Source organism: Heterodontus francisci, chromosome 36 (genome assembly GCF_036365525.1).
Source record: "Heterodontus francisci isolate sHetFra1 chromosome 36, sHetFra1.hap1, whole genome shotgun sequence".
Lineage (NCBI taxonomy): Eukaryota > Metazoa > Chordata > Chondrichthyes > Heterodontiformes > Heterodontidae > Heterodontus > Heterodontus francisci.
Genome location: NC_090406.1, coordinates 5,168,224 through 5,179,899, shown reverse-complemented (window position 1 = coordinate 5,179,899; position 11,676 = coordinate 5,168,224). Strand labels below are relative to the sequence as shown.

The following is an 11,676-nucleotide window of genomic DNA, read 5'->3' as shown; positions in this document are numbered from 1 at the left end:
TTCAAATTGGAGGAAGCAGGGCCACGCCCCTTTGTGACAACAAGTCACCTCTTAAAGGTACAGGCACCCTTTAGTGCAAGTTTTAAAAAAATATATTTTATTGATTAATTTGATTGATTACTGATTGGTTTTGGTGGGAAAAGTAATAAATCTCCAGGATACTGAGGCAGAGGAGTGTTAGAAGAGATCACAATATTAGCAACCAGAAATGCTGGAAATACTCAGCAGGTCTGGCAGCATCTGTGGAGAGAGAAGCAGAGTTAACGTTTCAGGTCAGTGAACTTTCATTAGTTCTGTTATCTGTTATCATTGAGGGGCGGTCTGCCCTTCGGACAGCAATATACCTGTCGCATAAGAAACTTTTTTTGTTTGTCCCAACTTTTTTTTAATGCCATAGCATAAGACGGGCTTGTATTCATACCTTCATCTAGCTCAAAAACATCTCAAAGAGCTTCTCACACAATGGTTAACTTTGAACTGCATTTGCTGCCATTATGTAGGCAAATGTGGCTTCCAATTTTGAGAGTAGCAAGATCCCACAAAAAGCAATCGGGGAAATGTCAATTAGTCTGTTTTGATGATGGTGGTTAAGGGAGAAATGTTGGACCATACATCAGATGAACTCAAATAAAAATAGAAGCAAAATACTGCGGATGCTGGAAATCTGAAATAAAAACAAGAAATGCTGGAACCACTCAGCAGGTCTGGCAGCATCTGTGAAAAGAGAAGCAAAGTTAACGTTTCGGGTCAGTGACCCTTCATCGGAACTGATAAATATTAGAAAAGAATGTGCTGTAAATTCTCAGCAGGTCTGGCAGCATCTGTGGGGAGAAAAACAGTTAATGTTTCATGTCTGTGACCTTTCAACAGAACCAGTTGAACTCCCTTGCTCTTCTTCAAATAGCACAATGGGTGAGTTTACAGCCACCTGACATGGCAGACAGAGCCTTATTTTAATGTCTCATCTGAAAGATGGCACCACTGACAGTGCAGCACTCCCTCCGTACAGCACTGGGAACATCAGCCTGGATTTTGTGCTCAGGTTTCTAGAGTGTGACTTGAACCCACAATCTTCTAACATAGTAGCAAGAGTGATAGCCACTGAGCCACAGCTGACACCAATGGGGGGTGGGGGGAAGGGCAGGAACTGGGTGGTATGCCAGTTTGCCACCTCCAATCCACCCCAGGACCATTTTCCCAGAGGTGGATTGGGTGGGCAGCAGGGTTACCCATCTGCAAGCAACAGGTAGCCAATTGAGCTTGTTAAAGGCCGATTGCCAGAGGCTAACTGGAATTTTCCCGTTGGCCATTGGGTCCCCGGAGGCATCAGGGAACAGTGTACTTTCCTGGAGGCGGCCTCCTGGTGGCAGTGGGGGGTGGGGGGGGTGGCAGCACTCCAAGCCCCCCCCCCCCACCACTGCCTAGTTTCAGCTCCAGCCACAGGCACCCTGTGGAAGGATCCCTCCACTCCCCCCTCACCTCCACAACGGTGGCCCAGCTGCTGAGGCCATCTTATTTAAAGTTCAAGCAAAAAGGTTGGAGAGTGGTCACCTCCATCTTGGGACGCCCTCTCTACCCCTTGAAAAGCTGCTTCTTCTGTGCTAGCGGGCCTCCTATTAGCCCTCCTGCTTTGAGAATCTGCCTGCCATCCTTAATTGGATGGTGAGCACGTCCTCTGGCCACTAATTGGCCAATTCGGGGAAAATCACAGCCGGGTAACTGACCCCCATTTGACCATGTCGGCAAGGTCCTGAATCCTACAGGGAAAATCCTGCCCCTAGTTTAACAAGTCTTGCTCGTCCCAATCTCCGCCTTCATTTTCTTTTCTCTTCCCTTTCTCTCTCTTGGATGTCTCTTCCTCCCACCATCATGTCTCCATCTCACCCCTCCCTCATCCATCACTCTCTTCTTCTGTTCTCCAGCCTCAAACCCCCTTTGTGTCTCTTTCCTCTCCCACTCTCCAGCCTCGCCCTCTCCTCCACTTCTCCCCTAGTCTGTCGCCTCTCCCACCCTGTCTCTCCATCCCCCATCCTAACAATAATCTCCAACTTCCAATTCTCTTCTTCCTGATCTGTAAGTGAGCAAATGCTGAAATGTGATAGCAGTAACAGTTCTCCAGGGGGCAGAATAATACAATCAAATCACAAAGTGTCATTCATATTCTGAAATAATAAAGCCAAACTGATTAAAACTGTTCCCAGTATTCGAAGCTTTCCACAACTGTGAAATAGAGTTCAACACCACCGCCACTGAGAGAGAGAAAGAGTCAGAGAGAAATAGTGAGACAGGGAGAGAGAAAGTGCAAAACTGAGAGAAAGAGGCAGAGTGAGAGAGATAGAGAAAGAGTGAAATAGAGAGAAAAGAGGGACAGTGAGAGAAAGACAGAAATAGAGAGAAAGAGAGCCAGCTAGAACAAGAGTAAGAGAAACAAAGGGACACAGACACAGAAGCAGAGAAAGAGCAAGAGAGATAGTGAGAGCAACAAAGAGAGAGAGGGCTGGAGAGCAAGACAGAGAAAGAGAGAGTGACACTGAAGAAGAGAGAGAATGGCACGGAGAGTGTGAGATAGAGTTAGACAGAAACAAGAACAGAGATAGAGATATATAGAAACTTCGATTTTCCACTTGGAATAATTTGTTTCACTGCAGATCAGGGCAGGATTATTATTTCACCAGAGCCTGCCCAGTTCAATTCAGAACATAAGAAATAGGAGCAGGAGTAGGCCATTCAGCTCCTCAAGCCCACTCCACCATTCAATAAGATCATGGTTGATCTACTTCAACACCATTTTCCTGCACTATCCTCATATCCCTTGATGTTTTTAATATGTAGAAATCTATCGATCTCTGTCTTAAACATACTCATGACTGAGCCTCCACAGCCCTCTGGGTCAAAATTCCAAAGATTCACCACCCTCTGAGTGAAGAAATTCCTCCTCATCTCAGTCCTAAATGGCCTCTCCCTTATTCTGAGACTGTGTCCCCTGGTTCCTGACTCCCCAGCCGGGGGAAACATCCTTCCTGCTTCAACCCTGTCGAGCCCTGTAAGAATTTTGTATGTTTGAATGAGATCACCTCTCATTCTTCTAAACTCCAGAGAATAAAGGCCCAGTCTATTTAATCTTTCCTCATAGGACAATCCGTCCATCCCAGGAATTAGTTTGGTGAACCTTCCTTGCACTACCTCTATGGCAAGTATATCTTTCGTTAGGTAAGGAAACCTGAACTGCACACAATACTTCAGGTGCGGTCTCATTAACGCTCCATATTATTGTAGTAAGACATCTTTATTCCAATACTCAAATCCTCTTGTAATAAAGGCCAACATGCCACTTGCCTTCTTAATTGTTTGCTGTACCTGCATGTTAGCTTTCAGTGACTCATGGACACCCAAGTCCCGTGAAGTTGAACACCCCAGCCTCTCATCATTTAAGAAATACACTGTATTTCTGCTTTTCCTACTAAAGTGGATAAACTCACATTTCTCCACATTGTATTCCATCAGCCAAAATTTTTGCCCACTCGTTTAGCCTCTCCAAATCCCCTTGAAGCGTCTTTGCATCCTCCTCACAACTCACACTTCCACCTAGTTTTCTGTCATCTACAAACTTGGAAATATTACATTGAATCCCCACATCCAAATTATTGATATAGATTGTGAATAGCTGGGGCCCAAGCACTGATCCTTGCGGTACCCCACTAGTCATGGCCTGCTAAACTGAAAATGACCCATTTATTCCTACTCTCTGTTTTCTGTCCATTAACCAGTTCTCAGTCCATGCCAGTATATTCCCCCCAATCCCATGTGCTCATATTTATTTATTAACCTCTTGTGCGGGACCTTATCAAAAGCTTTCTGAAAATCCAATTATGCCACAACCACCAGTTCGCCCTTAACTATTCTTCTAGGTACATCCTCAAAAAACACCAACAGGTTTGTTAAACATGATTGCCCCTTCATAAATCCATGTTGACTCTGCCCAATCCTGCCATTATTTTCTAAGTGTCCTGTTATCACATCCTTTATTATCGATTCTAGCATTTTCCTACAACTGATGTTAGACTAACAGGTCTGTAGTTCCCCTTTTTCTCTCTCCCTCCTTTCTTAAATACAGGGGTTACAATTGCCACCTTCCAATCTGTGGGAACTATTTTAGAGTCTACAGAATTTTGAAAGATGACCACCCATGCATCTACTATCTTTACAGCCGCCTCTTTCAACACTCTGGGATGCAAATCAGCAGGTCCAGGGGATTTATCTACTTTAAGTCCCATTAACTTTGTTATTTAGAGATACAGCACTGAAACAGGCCTTTCAGCCCACCAAGTCTGTGCTGACCATCAACCACCCATTTATACTAATCCTACATTAATCCCATATTCCTAACACATCCCCACCTTCCCTCAATTCCCCGACCTATACTAGGGACAATTTATAATGGCCAATTTACCTATCAACCTGCAAGTCTTTGGCTGTGGGAGGAAACCAGAGCACCCCACGAAAACCCACACGGTCACAGGGAGAACTTGCAAACTCAGCACAGGCAGTACCCAGAATCGAACCCGGGTCGCTGGAGCTGTGAGGCTGCGGTGCTAACCACTGCACCACTGTGCCACCCAGTATTTTTTTTACTAATATTAATATCTTGCAGTTCCTTGTTTACACTAGATCCTTGTTCTCCACTATTTCTGGGAGGTTTTTGTATTTTCCTCCATAAAGACAGACACAAAGTATTTGTTTAGTTTCTCTACCATTTCCTTATTCCCCATTATAAATTCTCCTGACTCTGCTTATAATGGACCCACATTTGTTTTTGCTAATCTTTTCTTTTTTGCATACCTATAGAGGCTTTTACAGTCCATTTTTATGTTTCTCACTAATTTACTCTCATACAAGCTTACGAACATACGAATTAGGAGCAGAAGTAGGCCATTCGGCCCCTCCAGCCTGCTCCACCATTCAATAAAATCATGGCTAATCTGCTTGTGTCTCGAATTCCACACTCCCATCTACCCCCAATAATCTTTGATTCCCTTGCCTAAGAAGAATCTATCTACCTCCACCTTAAAAATATTCAATGACCCCGCCTCCACCACCTTCTGAGGCAGAGAATTCCAAAGTCGCACAACCCTGAGAAAAAATTTGTCCTCATCTCTGTCCTGAAAGGGCAACCCCTAATTTTAAAACAGTTCCCCCTAGTTCTGGACTTCCCCACAAGAGGAAACATCCTTTCCACATCCACCTTGTCAAGTCTGTTCAGGATCTTATAAACTTCAATCACTTCTCCCCTCACTCTTCTAAACTTCAGTGAAAACAAGTCCAGTTTGTCCAACCTTTCCTCATAAGACAACCCACTCATTCCAGGTATCAATCCAGTAAACCTCCTCTGAACCGCCTCCAACGCATTTACATCCTTCCTTAAATAAGGAGACCAGTACTGTACACACTACTCCAGATGTGGTCTCACCAATGCCCTGTGTAACTGAAGCATAACATCCTGACTTTTTATTTTCAATTCCTCTTGAAAAAGGATAGCATTCCATTCGCCTTCTTTATTACTTTCTGTACCTGCAAACTAACTTTTTGTGACCCATGCAATAGAACACCTCTGCACCTCGGAATTCTGCAGTCATTCCCTGTTTAAGGGTGATGCAGTGGTTAGCACCGCAGCCTCACAACTCCAGGGATCCGGGTTCGATTCTGGGTACTGCCTGTGCAGAGTTTGCAAGTTCTCCCTGTGACTGCGTGGGTTTTCGCCGGGTGCTCTGGTTTCCTCCCACAGCCAAAGACTTGCAGGTGATAGGTAAATTGGCCATTGTAAATTGCCCCTAGTATAGGTAGGTGGTAGGCAATATGGGATTACAGTAGTGTTAGTATAAATGGGTGGTTGTTGGTCGGCACAGACTTGGTGGGCCAAAGGGCCTGCTTCAGTGCTGTATCTCTAAATAAAGTAATACTCTGCTTTTTTATTCTTCCTGCCAAAGTGAACAATTTCACATTTTCCCACATTATACTCCATCTGCCAGATTTTTGCCCACTCACTCAACCTATCTCTATCTGTCTGCAAGCTTCTTATGTTCTCTTCGCAACATACTTTCCTACCTATCTTTGTGTCATCCGCAAATTTAGTTACCATGCCATCGCTGTCCTCATCTAAGTCATTGATATAAATTGTAAAGAGTTGATGCCCCAGCACAGACCCCTGCGGGACTCTACTCATCACATCCTGCCAACCAGCCAATCATCTATCCAATGCTAATATGTTGCCCACTACACTATGAGCTCCTACTTTGCGCAATAACCTTTTATGTGGCACCTTGTCTTCAGGAATTTGCCTTTCATAGCTTCATAGTTTCCTTTGCTTAGATTTACGACCCTAATTTCTGATTGAACTACATCACTTTCAAACTTAAGGTAAAATTGTATCATGTTCCTAAAGGCTCCTTTACAACAGGATTATTAATTACCCCTTTTTCACTGCACAGTACTTGATTTAAAATAGCCCATTCCCTAGTTGGTTCCTCAATGTGCTGCTCTAGAAAACCATCTTGCATACATTCCAAGAATTCGTCCTCCACAACAATAGTACTAATTAGATTTACCCAGTCTATATGTAGATTGAAATCCTCCATGATTACTGTATTACTCTTGTTACATGCACCTCTGATTTTCTGATTTATACTGTGATTTACATTACCACTGCTGTTTGATGACCTGTAAACAACTCCCACCAATGTTTTCTGCCCCTTACTGTTTCTTAGTTCCATCCAAACTGATGCTATGTCTTGGTCTTTAGAACTAAGGTCATCTGTCACAACAGTACTAATGGCCTCTTTAATTAATAGAGCTACCCCACCACCTTTTCCCAGTTTCCTGCCATTCCTGAATGTCACATACCCTTGGACATTCAGGTCCCAGCTTTGGTTTCCTTGTAACCATGTCTCTGTAATGGCTGTCAGGTCATACATATGAATTTCTATTTGAGCTGACAGTTCATCTGTTTTATTGCGAATGCTGCAGGCATTCAGATACAAAGCCCTTAACTCCGTTTTTTTTTACTGTTTTTGTAAACTCTGACCCTATCTGCTGGCACACTCTTAAGTTTGCAATCACTGTCCCTTCCTGTCATACTCTGATCATCATTACCTTTATTACTACCTTGCTCTATTGCCTGGTCATTTCCCTTTAATTTACTCAATCTTCCCGTACATGATCCCTTCCCCCCTCTATTTAGTTTAAAGCCCTTTCTACTTCCCTGGTTATATGACTTGCTAGAACACTGGTCCCAGCACAGTTCGGGTAAAGTCCATCCCAACGGTACAGCCCCCATTTTCCCCAGGACTGGTGCCAGTTTCCATGAACCGGAACCCACTTCTTCCACATCTCTTTTTTACTCTCTGCCAATTTGCATGTGGCTCAGGTAATAATCCAGAAATTATTACCTTTGAGGTTCTGCTTTTTAATTTCGTGCCTAGCTCCTCATGCTCCCTATGCAGAACCTCTTTCCTAGTCCTATCTATGTCACTGGTACCTACATTGATCACGACAACTGAATCCTCCCCCTCCCATTGTAAGTTCCTCTCCAGCCCTGAGCAGATGTCCCGAACCTTGGCACCAGGCAGGCAACACAGCCATGTGGACTCTCACTCTTGAGAGCTCCACTCCAAGCCCCACTTCTAGTAAGCTTTACTACTGCTGGTAAACCTGACTACAACTAATAAAACTTTACTAATAAATCACCTGAGTCTCAGAAGATTCTTAATGTTACTATTCTAATTAATGTTATACTAACCCTATGACTCTATGACTCTGACCCCAATTAAAATTCCTTAGTATAGATAAGAGAAGAAGAGTAAATGTTCACCAACCAATCACTTACCTTCTACGCTGGAATGTCACACATCAATTGCTCTTTCCCCTTCTGCACCGAATTCCCACGGGAACCAAATTCCCACCTTCACACTCTGACTATGGCCGGAATTTTACACCTCCCAAACGAGCGGGCTGGTGGTGGGGTGGGCGGGGGTGTAAAATTGAGTGGGAGGGGGTGAGGGGGGGGGTGGGGGTGGGTCATTTCTGACCCCCTCCTGCCCCCGTTGCCAATTTATTTTATTTATTTATTTATTTAGAGATACAGCACTGAACAGGCCCTTTGGCCCACCGAGTCTGTGCCGACCAACAACCACCCATTTTATACTAATCCTACATTAATCCCATATTCCCTACCACATCCCCACCATTCTCCTACCACCTACCTACACTAGGGGCAATTTACTTTGGCCAATTTACCTATCAACCTGCAGGTCTTTGGCTGTGGGAGGAAACCAGAGCACCTGGCGGAAACCCACGCGATCACAGGGAGAACTTGCAAACTCCATACAGGCAGTACCCAGAATCGAACCCTGGTCGCTGGAGCTATGAGGCTGCGGTGCTAACCACTGCGCCACTGTGCTGCCCGCCCCAAACCAATCAAGGCCCTTTAGTGGCAAATTAACTGGCACTTAAGGGCCTCCGCCTGCAGCCATGGGTATTGTACTGATGAAACCAGACGGCCTTCTTGCAGACTGGTGGGGAGCTCTCCTGATCAGGCACCCTGTGCCGCACAGAGGGCCGCCTCTGAAGCCCCAACCACCCCCAATGCACAACACTCCCCCCACCCCCAAAATTGCCCTCCCTTACCTCGCCGGGGCCTGACCGATTGTCCCCAATGAGGCCCTTAAAATGCACCTTTTCTCCGGGGCTCTCCTTCATTTTCTTCCAATGGCTGAGTGTAATCCCAGCCGTGGCCTCCGCTCCTGGTGGCGCTGCTGGGACTAAAAGCTGCCAGCCCGCTGATTGGCTGGCAACTCGATTAGGCAGGACTTCCTGCCTCAAGGAGGTGGAATTCCCGCCCAAGACCAATTAAGGGCCTGGGGAGCGTAAAATCCGTCCTGGCTCCCCAGGCCCTGCGGAGGCGGGCTCACCACCAACCTTTCAGCCAGTGGAGGGGGCCCCACTGCCCAATGAAAAATTCTGGCTTACGCCTCACTCTGGCAAGTCTCCACTCCCTGTGCCCCTCACTCCATGCAGTTTGACATCCTGACCATTTTTATAGAGCCTGTGATGCATCACTAGCTTAGCTTCCTGCCACAGTAATTAACACTTATTGAACCAACTACTTTTAGCTGATTGGTAAATGCCGCTGCCAGGCAGCTGTCTGCTTAACAGGGCAAAGTAACTAACTTGAAGTTTGAAAGTTCTGTGTCAAAGCCTGACTCTTAATCTAAATTGAACTTGAGAAAAACTTACCAGAACTTACCACATGAACTCAATTCCAACCTCCACACTCTGACTACGCCTCACTCCGGCAAAGTCTCCACTCCATGTGCCCCTCACTCCAAATCTGTTTTCATTCTATTCTTATCCTTCTTTTCAAATCCCTCCATGGCCTCACCCCTCCCTATCTCTGTAACCTCCTCCATCCCTTCAATTCTCCAAGGTCTCCGCTCTCCCCCTGTTGTGGCTTCTTGCACATTCCCTGAGTTCCATCACTTCACAATTGGCGGCTGTGTCTGCAGCTGCCTGGGCCCAAAGCTCTGGAATTCCCTCCCTAAACCTCTCCGTCTCTCGACCTCTCACTCTCCTCCTTTAAGACGCTCCTTAAAACCTACCTCGCTGATTAAGCATTTGGTCGAAAATAAAAACAGAAAATGCTGGAAATACTCAACAGGTCAGGCAGCATCTGTGGAGAGAGAAACAGAGTTAACGTTTCATCTGAACTGGCAAAGGTTAAAAAAGTAATAGGTTGTAAGCAAGTGAAGGCGTGGGGGGGGGCCGGGGTGCAGTGGGGGTTGGTGAGGAAGAGAACAAAAGGGAAGGTGTGTGATAGGGCAGAGGGCAGGAGAGATTAAATAACAAAGCTGTCATGGGACAAAGGCAAACAGCATGTGAATGGTTGTGGTAACCTGTCCTAATATCTCCTTTGGTGGCTCCATGTCCTGGGGGGGAGATTTGCTAGTGCTCTTCAGGGGGGTTTAAACTAATTCAGCAGGGGGATGGGAACCTAAATTGTAGTTCCAGTGACAGGATGTTGAGAGTAGTGAGGTCAGGGATAAGGTTACAAGGACGCAAGAGGGCACTGGCAAGCAAGAACCTGGTTTAAAGTGTGTCTACTTCAACGCCAGGAGCATCCGGAATAAGGTGGGTGAGCTTGCAGCATGGGTTGGTACCTGGGATCTTGATGTAGTGGCCATTTCAGAGACATGGGTAGAGCAGAGGCAGGAATGGATGTTGCAGGTTCCGGGATTTAGATGCTTCAGTAAGAACAGAGAAGATGGTAAAAGAGGGGGGGATGTGGCATTGTTAATCAAGGAGAGTATTACAGCGACAGAAAGGACGTTTGAGGACTCGTCTACTGAGGTAGTATGGGCCGAGATTTGAAACAGGAGAGGTGAGGTCACCCTGTTGGGAGTCTTTTATAGACCCCCAAATAGTTCCAGAGATGTAGAGGAAAGGATAGCGAAGATGATTCTCGACAGGGGCGAGAGTAACAGGGTAGTTGTTATGGGAGACTTTAACTTTCCAAATATCGACTGGAAATACTATAGTTCGAGTACTTTAGATGGGTCAGTTTTTGTCCAGTGTGTGCAGGAGGGTTTTCTGACACAGTATGTAGACAGGCCAACCAGGGGCGATGCCACATTGGATTTGGTACTGGGTAATGAACCCGGCCAGGTGTTAGATTTAGATGCAGGTGAGCACTTTGGTGATCGTGATCACAATTCGGTTAGGTTTACCTTAGCGATGGGCAGGGACAGGTATATACCGCAGGGCAAGAATTATAGCTGGGGGAAAGGAAATTATGATGCGATTAGGCAAGATTTAGGATGCGTAGGATGGGGAAGGAAACTGCAGGGGATGGGAACAATCGAAATGTGGAGCTTATTCAAAGAGCAGCTACTGCGTGTCCTTGATAAGTATGTACCTGTGAGGCAGGGAGGAAGTTGTCGAGCGAGGGAGCCGTGGTTTACTAAAGAAGTTGAAGCGCTTGTCAAGAGGAAGAAGAAGGCTTATGTTAGGATGAGACGTGAAGGCTCAGTTAGGGCGCTTGAGAGTTACAAGCTAGCCAGGAAGGATCTAAAGGGAGAGCTAAGAAGAGCAAGGAGAGGACACGAGAAGTCATTGGCGGATAGGATCAGGGAAAACCCTAAGGCTTTCTATAGGTATATCAGGAATAAAAGAATGACTAGAGTTAGATTAGGGCCAATCAAGGATAGTAGTGGGAAGTTGTGTGTGGAATCAGAGGAGATAGGGGAAGTGTTAAATGAATATTTTGCGTCAGTATTTACAGTAGAGAAAGAAAATGTTGTCGAGGAGAATACTGAGATTCAGGCTACTAGGCTAGATGGGATTAAGGTTCACAAGGAGGAGGTGTTATCAATTTTGGAAAGTGTGAAAATAGATAAGTCCCCTGGGCCAGATGGGATTTATCCTAGGATTCTCTGGGAAGCTAGGGAGGAGATTGCAGAGCCTTTGTCCTTGATCTTTATGTCGTCATTGTCGACAGGAATAGTGCCGGAAGACTGGAGGATAGCAAATGTTGTCCCCTTGTTCAGGAAGGGGAGTAGAGACAGCCCTGGTAATTATAGACCTGTGAGCCTTACTTCGGTTGTGGGTAAAATGTTGGAAAAGGTTATA

General features: G+C 45.6%; 1 protein-coding gene across 1 annotated transcript in view; it reads left to right on the top strand.

The window, feature by feature from the left end:
• plvapb (plasmalemma vesicle associated protein b) overlaps positions 1-11,676 on the top strand; it is a 45,813-nt gene that overhangs the window by 2,184 nt on the left and 31,953 nt on the right. The gene's annotated exons all lie outside the window — the stretch shown is intronic.